The sequence below is a fragment of the Halichoerus grypus genome, chromosome 11, assembly GCF_964656455.1.
Source record: "Halichoerus grypus chromosome 11, mHalGry1.hap1.1, whole genome shotgun sequence".
NCBI classification, from domain to species: Eukaryota; Metazoa; Chordata; class Mammalia; order Carnivora; family Phocidae; genus Halichoerus; species Halichoerus grypus.
The window spans coordinates 27,358-34,971 of record NC_135722.1 but is presented as its reverse complement, the minus strand read 5'-3'; the positions used below and the strand labels follow the sequence as shown (position 1 = coordinate 34,971).

The 7,614-nt window shown below is 51.3% G+C and overlaps 1 long non-coding RNA gene across 1 annotated transcript; it reads left to right on the top strand.

The window, feature by feature from the left end:
* The first annotated feature begins 5,440 nt into the window (after positions 1-5,440).
* LOC118519409 (uncharacterized) lies at positions 5,441-7,170 on the top strand. Its single transcript, XR_013442654.1, has 2 exons — positions 5,441-5,561; positions 6,774-7,170. It is a non-coding gene; the product is annotated as an uncharacterized LOC118519409 (long non-coding RNA).
* Positions 7,171-7,614: the final 444 nt, after the last annotated feature.

Below are 7,614 nucleotides of genomic sequence, written 5' to 3'. Positions count from 1 at the left end.
GGCAGATGGCAGAGGTCCCTCAGGAGCTGCCCCGGCAGGCTTTATGCCTCAGAGGTGGCACCCGGCCTGGGGGCGGGGCCAACCTGCCCATCAAGACCTTGGCAGGGAAAGCATAGGTTGGGCAGTGGGGGGTGGGGGGTGAGGGGTGTGTCCTCACCCCAGGCTCCTGGGGCAGGTGGGGGGGCAAGCAGCAAGAGGCTTGGGGCACTGTGTGAGGGGTGGTCTGCACATGGTTTTGGGTTGAGTGGACGTGGGAGAGGGTGAGATGTGAGGTCAGTGGGGAAGAACAGTGGGGGCCAGGACACCACTGGCCTCTGGCCATGCCTGCTTTGTGGCTGAGAGTGGTAGGCTCTGGGGTTGGGCTCAGGCCTTTCTTTTGTGGGGGGATCCTCCCTCTGCTCAACATGCCTGAGGGTCTCCACTGGGGCAGGTGTGGGGCTTCCTGGGCCTGTGGATCTGGGTAGTGGGAGATGGGCCCAGTGCTGCAGGAGGCCAAAGTGGACAGAAGGGTCCAGGGGGAGGAGGTGGGCCTCAGAGAGACTGAGGGGCCAGGAGCCAGGCCACCCCTGGGGCCTGGTGGAATTGTCCCACCCCTGCAGGAAGCGAGGAGGGGCCACAGTCTGAGACACAGCTTCCTTCTGCAGCAAGGCCGGCCCCGGGAAGTCTAGGGTCTGGCGAAGATGTTAGAATGGAGATAGGGGGCTGAGACACCTGGGTTCCCAACCAGACCTGCCCAGGAGCAGCCATTCCTGTGTGGGACCCGGCCCCTCTCCTGTTCCCTGCTGCCATCTGGTGGCTGAGGGTGTCCTCAGGGTGCTCGTGAGGGCCCAGGGCTTTTAGCCCTTGGCCAGCCTTAGGGGCTCCTCAGTCAGCATTTGGGGATGGTTTCCACCTTCCCCAAACTGCTCTGGCTTGATTACTATGGTGTCTTTGTCACCCTTTGTCACCCTGTCCCTCACTCGTCTCTAGCTGGCCCTGAGTCTGTCACAGACAGCAGACCCTTGTCCTGTTCTCAACCACTCAGGTGCCTGTTTACAATGAGTATTCTGCAATTCTCTTTGCTAACATGCAGTAAGATCCAGAGATGGTATATCCTGCTCACACACAGAATTCCAAGAATACAGGACAGAGAATGTGTGCCCAGATCACCTGTAACACAACAGTGTGGCTGCATTAGTGAGACTGTACTTGAGGCCACGTGGAGCCCCTGTCCCCAAAGGCCCCAGGGGTCATGGGTTCTGGGATGGCCCCAGCCTCCCCCTTTGCTCTGATGCACCCATCACCTTCTTTACTGAACTAGATTATTGAAGTACGGTCGACACAAATTGTTACATTAGCTTCAGGAGTGCAACTTAGTGACTCCACAATTCTGTACCGTACTCAGCCCTCCCCACGAGGAGTGTAGCAACCGTCTGTCCCCGTACAAAGTTACTGCCACGTCACTGACTCATTCCCTATGCTGTGCCCGTCACCATCCTTCACCCGTCGGTCTCTGGCCGCCTGTTGCATCACCTGGGCAGATGTCTACAAATGCCAGCCCCAGGCTCCCGCGTAGCTCAGAAGCAGTGTTCCCGGGGGTTCGGCCTGGACATCTGTTGGTCTGAATCCCTCCCGATGATTCCGACAGTCAGGGCTGGCCCTACTGCAGACCAGCCTGCCCAGCTCTTCTCCTCCTCCTCCGTTTTCCTACCATATCTCCAGAGCGCTGTCACTGCTGGAGGTGGACTGGGTGCCCCCTTGGCTGCGTTTGGGTTGTGGCTTTTCTTCTTCTCCAAACCGCAGCCCCTGGAAGCGCAAGCTATTAGCGGTTGCCCTGCAACCCTTCCCGGGCACCGTCTGAGACACGCTCTCCAACTACCTCACAGCTGAGGGGTAGAGTCAGGCCTCCTCCGCTGACGACTCCGGTTACCAATTGTGATGACTTTGCTCGCACATACCCAATCCACCTCAGGTTCTGACCCCTCCCCCGGCCACCTCACCTTCACCTGCTGCAGTCGGCCACTGCCAGGGCCGCGTCCTGGTCTCCCCAGCACCAATGGCTGCACTCCCCCGTTTCTAGTTCGGGCGAGCCTCTCGTGCCCAGCAGGTACTCAGGGAGCACCCTGGCTGACTGTCACGGTCCCCATGCACTTCCCGGCCCTGGCTTTACTGCACCATCGTGACAAGGCACCCCTCCCTTGCTCACAGCCGCGCTTCCCGCCCCCTGCCCCCACCCCCAGCACTGGGTGACCCCTGCCCACCCCCTCTCTTCCTCCACCTGCTGCCTCAGCGGATCTCACGTCCAGAACTCACCTTGGGTGCGTCCTTAGTGCTGCTCATGGCTTCCAGGTCTCCAGGGTGGGTGTCCTCACGTCCTTTGAGATGGCTACTTGTCACACTGTCAGTCTCGCCTTACCTTCTGGGCCTCGGCTCTTACTTCACTGAGAAACTGAAGAAATCAGAAGACAAACTACACACAGTCACAACACTACGTCCACCAGCGTGCCTTCCTTCACAGGCATATATTTGTGTGTCCTCCTGTTGTGTGAGAGGACCTGTCTGCACACACACACACCAACGGCATGTGTCCCTTCTCCCCAAGGAGGCATCCACTGCCTCCTTCTGCAACATCAGGGTGGTATCTCTACTGCATCATCCTTATCAGCATATATTCACGGTGTAACATGACCCGACTTCAAGCAAAATACAGCCAAACACAAGTGCTCCTTGACAGTGGTGATGGAGGCCTGCCCTTGGCTCTCCAGACTCTCGAGACACCACTGGGTCTTCCTGGATGTCCCGGGAGGCTCCTAGTCTTCTGTTTCCTGGTTGGGTTTGGCTAATGATGAGGGACCAATACGTTCAGCATCCATTAACTTTATAGGGATGGATCTTTATTTGATGGAAAATTATATTCAAAACCTTCTACCAAAAAAGCCCACATTCTATTGATTCATAAGGTGTTTGGTTACAATTTTCACAGATGTGCAAATACCAAGATATTTGTTAATTATGGAATTCATGATCACAATTCGCAGAGCCTCTGTTCTAGTTTTTGAACATTTATTTGTGCCCTATGGTCTTCTGTGTCCTAATGAAGAAAAGTGGTATTCTGTTCTTGCACAGAAATATTAAGCTCATTAGATATTGAAGATGTCAGACTGTCTGATTCATGGTGTTAATGAGCTGGGGCCACCATGGCTTTGCTTCTTGCAGAGACACTAGGAGCTCATCTGTAGTGAAACATTCTCAGCTGGACTCCTCCCCTTGATAACCACTGTATCTAAAAATCTATCAGCATTTGCTTATGATGAGGTTCATTATGATACACAATAAAAAGAATAATTCTGAGTTTAACCTATCAGTTGTTACGCAAGCCACAATTTTACCGCCTCTCTAAGCACACTGCTTGGGTCAGCTGACGTTTTTCAGGAAGGGCATGGTCACTAAAGAAAGCAGGGTGTTGACTGAGGTCCTGGGGCTAGCTCATCACTCTGGGAGGCTGCTCCAGAGCCCTATTCTCATTGATGATGGCTGTGCCATCAGGACACACAACACAAAACTCAGTCTCCAAATTATACTGGTTGGCAACGTAGCTGTGCATGGTTTCGCATGATTCAGAGCGAACAGTTTTGTTGGCAATGAAGCTAAAAAGAAATTTCTAAGTTTGCATCATCCCCATATTCAAATCACACATATGCATGTCATCCATAACTGGATTCATCAGGTTTTGATGAAAAATATTCTGGTAGTTTCACTTGTTCTGAGTTGGACTTCTATTTCATTTACCAGCTCCTTGATATGTTGAGCGGTGGTGTCTTTGGAAAGTCGTACCGAACGAAGCTCTGTCTGTGCTGCAGACACACCCAGTCTTGTCAAGGAACGACTTTGGGGCTTCCAGTCCTACAGCAATTGTAGGTACTTGTTTGGTCTTAGCAACCACAAGTGCCACTTTGTCAACAGCCTGCAAAGTATTCAAGTTTATATATGTGAAGTATTGAAAATCTGGTTCTGTCAGCTTCTAAGCTCAATACCCTTTCTTTCAAGCAATTTATTTGGTTTTGCACTTATTATATGTAAATGCCCCTCGGTTCCGATAGTCTCAGCACCTCACCAGCTAGTCTATCACTGCAAATAGCACACAGAAGTTTTAGCCTTTCACCATTAACTAAAATGGAACCAAGGCAACAAGAGAGTATACTTCCAAGTTCTAAGAACATGAACTCTGTCTTCATTTCCTTGTCGTCATGGTGTTTCCTGATACAGCCCCATTCAGAAGAGCAGCACCTCTTCTTAACAATGGCAATCCCAGGGAAGAATGCTTCCTAAGTCAGTGTTAAACTATGAATTAAAAAACCACCTGGGTGGCTCAGTTGGTTGGGTGGCTCAGTTGGTTAAGCATCTGCCTTCGGCTTGGTTTGGGTCATGATCCCAGGGTCCTGGGATGGAGCCCCATGTCAGGCTCCCTGCTCTGCGGGGAGTCTGCTTCTTCCTCTCCCTCTCCCTCTGCGCTCTTTCTCTCTCTCTCTCAAATAAATAAATAAAATCTTAAAAAAAAACCAGAGTAGATTAGGGTTAGGGTCAGGGTTAGGAATTAGGGTTAGGATTTGTGTTCATGGGGGGGCTGAATGTGTGCCTTGGCTAAGGTGTTCATTCAAAATCCTCCTGCTCTAGTTCCATTCCGGTCTTCCAAATGGCAGGATTTCCTTCCGTGTTGCTGGCTGAGTCTTCTGGTGTTGGTCAGGTGTCCCAGACTCTGTTTTTCAGACCTAGGCTTTGGGCAAGGGTAGCGTCAGAGTGATGACTAAGGTTAGGGTTAGGACCCTGGAGCTTGGAGGGTCCAATCTGCCAACAGGGTGGAGATCTCTTTGGAGGACAGAATTGAAGGCGAGGGTAAGATTGAGGGTCAGGCTTAGGGTTTGTGCTCAGGTGGGTGCTGAATGTGTGGGTTGCTTTAGGTTTTTATTCAGAATCCTCCTGCACTAGCCCCATTCCTGTCTTCCAAATGGCATGATTTCCTTCTGTGTCACTGACTGAGTCTTCTGGTGTTGGTCAGGTGTCCCAAATCCCTTGTTTTTCAGACCTAGGCTTTGGGCCTGAGTAGTATCAGAACCATGACTAGGGTTAGGGTTAGGGCCCAGGAGCTTTGTGGGTATTATCTGCTAGCAGTGTGGAGACCTTCCCAGAGGGCTGATTTGGGGGAAGGGTTATGGTGAGGGTGAGGGTTAGGATTTGTGTTCAGGGGGGCACTGAATTTGTGTGTTAGGGTTAGGCTCCAGGTGCTGAGAGCTGGGAGCATAGGGACATGAGGGCCTGGGGCGGTGGGGCAGGGGGGGTGGTGGAGGGGCCGGGGACCTGGGGTCCAGGCTGGGGGCAGTGGGGACAGGGTCCAGAAGGGCCAGGTGCAGGGGGTGGGGACCTTGGCTTAGGTTGGTGGGCGTGCAGAGTCATGGCCCCTCTGTGCTCCTAGAACCAGGCGGCCCGAGTCAGAGTGGGCAAGGGGGACAAGCCGGTGACGTACGAGGAGGCGCACGCACCGCACTACATCGCCCACCACAAGGGCTGGCTGTCGCTGCACACAGGTGAGGGGCCGCGGTGCTGGGGGCCCCGCGGATGACGTTCTCAGCCGTGGCTGTCACGCAGACACCAGATAAACACGTGCGGAGGCTGGATTCAAGTCCTCCTCATTCAGAGGCTCCATTCTCAGATTTCGTACTCCCGAGTTGCCGTGGGACGTGGGCACAGCCGGCACCGCGCCCACACCTTCCCTGCCGGGGCGCCGCCGTCTTCATACCGCTCATGCTGTAAACAAGTGTTCTCTTCGAGACCCATTAGTGCCCCCTGTTTAGTTCTGTGCTTTTTGTGGGTGACTTCGCTGCCTTAAAATAGCCCTAATGCTGAAGTGTGAAGCCCAAGAAGGGTGTGACGTACATCGGGGAGAAAATATGCATGTTAGGTAAGCTTCCTTCAGGCACGAGTTATGATGCTGTTAGCAGAGTTCAGTGTTAATGGGTCATGTGTATGAAACAAGGGGTCTTTAAGCAGAAACACACACGAAACAAGGTTATGTATTGATGTGTCTTAACCAAGGGTATGCAGAAACCAAACCCCTTATATCCCCTAGGAGCAAGGGTTCAGTGTTCCCTAACTCATTGCTCATGGTGACCTTATAGAACATAACTACTGGGAAGTAAGGAGAATCAGCTGTGTTTTGTTCAGTATGAGGCTTCTCAACTTGGGTGTTTTGAGATCCATCTGTCTAGAGAACTTAAAATACAGATTCCTGTCCCCCACCCTTTTCAGGTTCTGGTTCTAAGGTCTGGGGCTGGGTGTGGAGACTCTTCAGGCATACTGTAGGAGGTGTAGGAGTTTCAGGATCTACACTGAGAATTCACTGGTTGAGGCCATGGCCCTGGATGGTGAGAGAGCTCACGTCCCCAGTCTCAGAAGTAGCTGGTGGCCTCATCTCTCTGGGCCAAGGGTTGGCCAGTCCTTCTATAAATGTCCAGAAACAATGGGAAAGGTCTAGACAGGAAAGGATCATCTGAGTTTTGTGCCCTGCTAAGGCCTCAGTCTTCCCTTTTGTAAAACCAGGATAACCGATAATACCTGCTTCACAGGATTTGTTTGTGAATGTAATGAAATAATGTACTTTGAACTTTAAAGTGTTATTCCTTTTATTCCACTTGTAGAAGAGCGAAGAAGCCAGGGTGGAGGTGGAATTGAGTGCACAGACTTTTGGATGTTACTTCTGGAGTTTCTCCTGAGTCTTCAAGGTGCCCTTCTCCTTTCAGGTAACCTGGATGGGGAGGACCATGCTGCCGAGTGAACGGTGGAGGATGTTTTCCTCCGAAAGTTCATGCTGGGCCCCTTCCCAGATCTCCAACTGGAGATTGTGCCCTGGTCCTGAGGCAGCTGCCTGCACACAAGTTCTATTCCCTGGTGGGCTACAGTGAGACTCTGCTGTCCCACTTTTACAAATGTCCCATCCATCTGCACCTCCAGACTGTGCCCTCCAAGGTCGTGTATATGTACATCTAAGACAGTCACCTTTTCTGCATCAGGCTCTAGCCTGTGAAGGACAGAACTGTGTGGGAAAGGAGTGAAGTAGAAATGGGGAAATACATCCCCTCACTGTCTCGAGGATTCCTTTTCAAAGCTGATGTTGAATAAATAGACCTTCCGTGTTGTCTTGCCTCTAGGTTTGTCTTTCCTCCTTAGAGAAGAGAACTAGAATAGGGTTTCTTCGAGGATGCTCCAAGGCTCCCCAAAAGGCTGCCAGTCGTTTGAGGTTTGGGTAATAGCTACAGTGCAATGAGTCTCTTGTCACTTTACCAGGAACTTTACCTGGAGTTCTTTGTTGTCTCTCAAAGTGGAAAAATCCATTTTTGGTCATTATAAAATAATTAACATTAATTTTTTAAAATTTGAAACAATATGGACATGTGTCAAGTCAACCATGAAAGTTTCTTGTCATTCTTCCACAGAGAGAACTACTGTGAACAGTTTATTTTATTTCCAGGTGTACTTTTTTCCCTCCAGAAATACCTTAATGGATACTCATTGCTTATTAAACAAGCTTTCAATTGAGCACCTACTCTGTGCCACAGATTCTTCTGAGTGCTTGGAATCCAT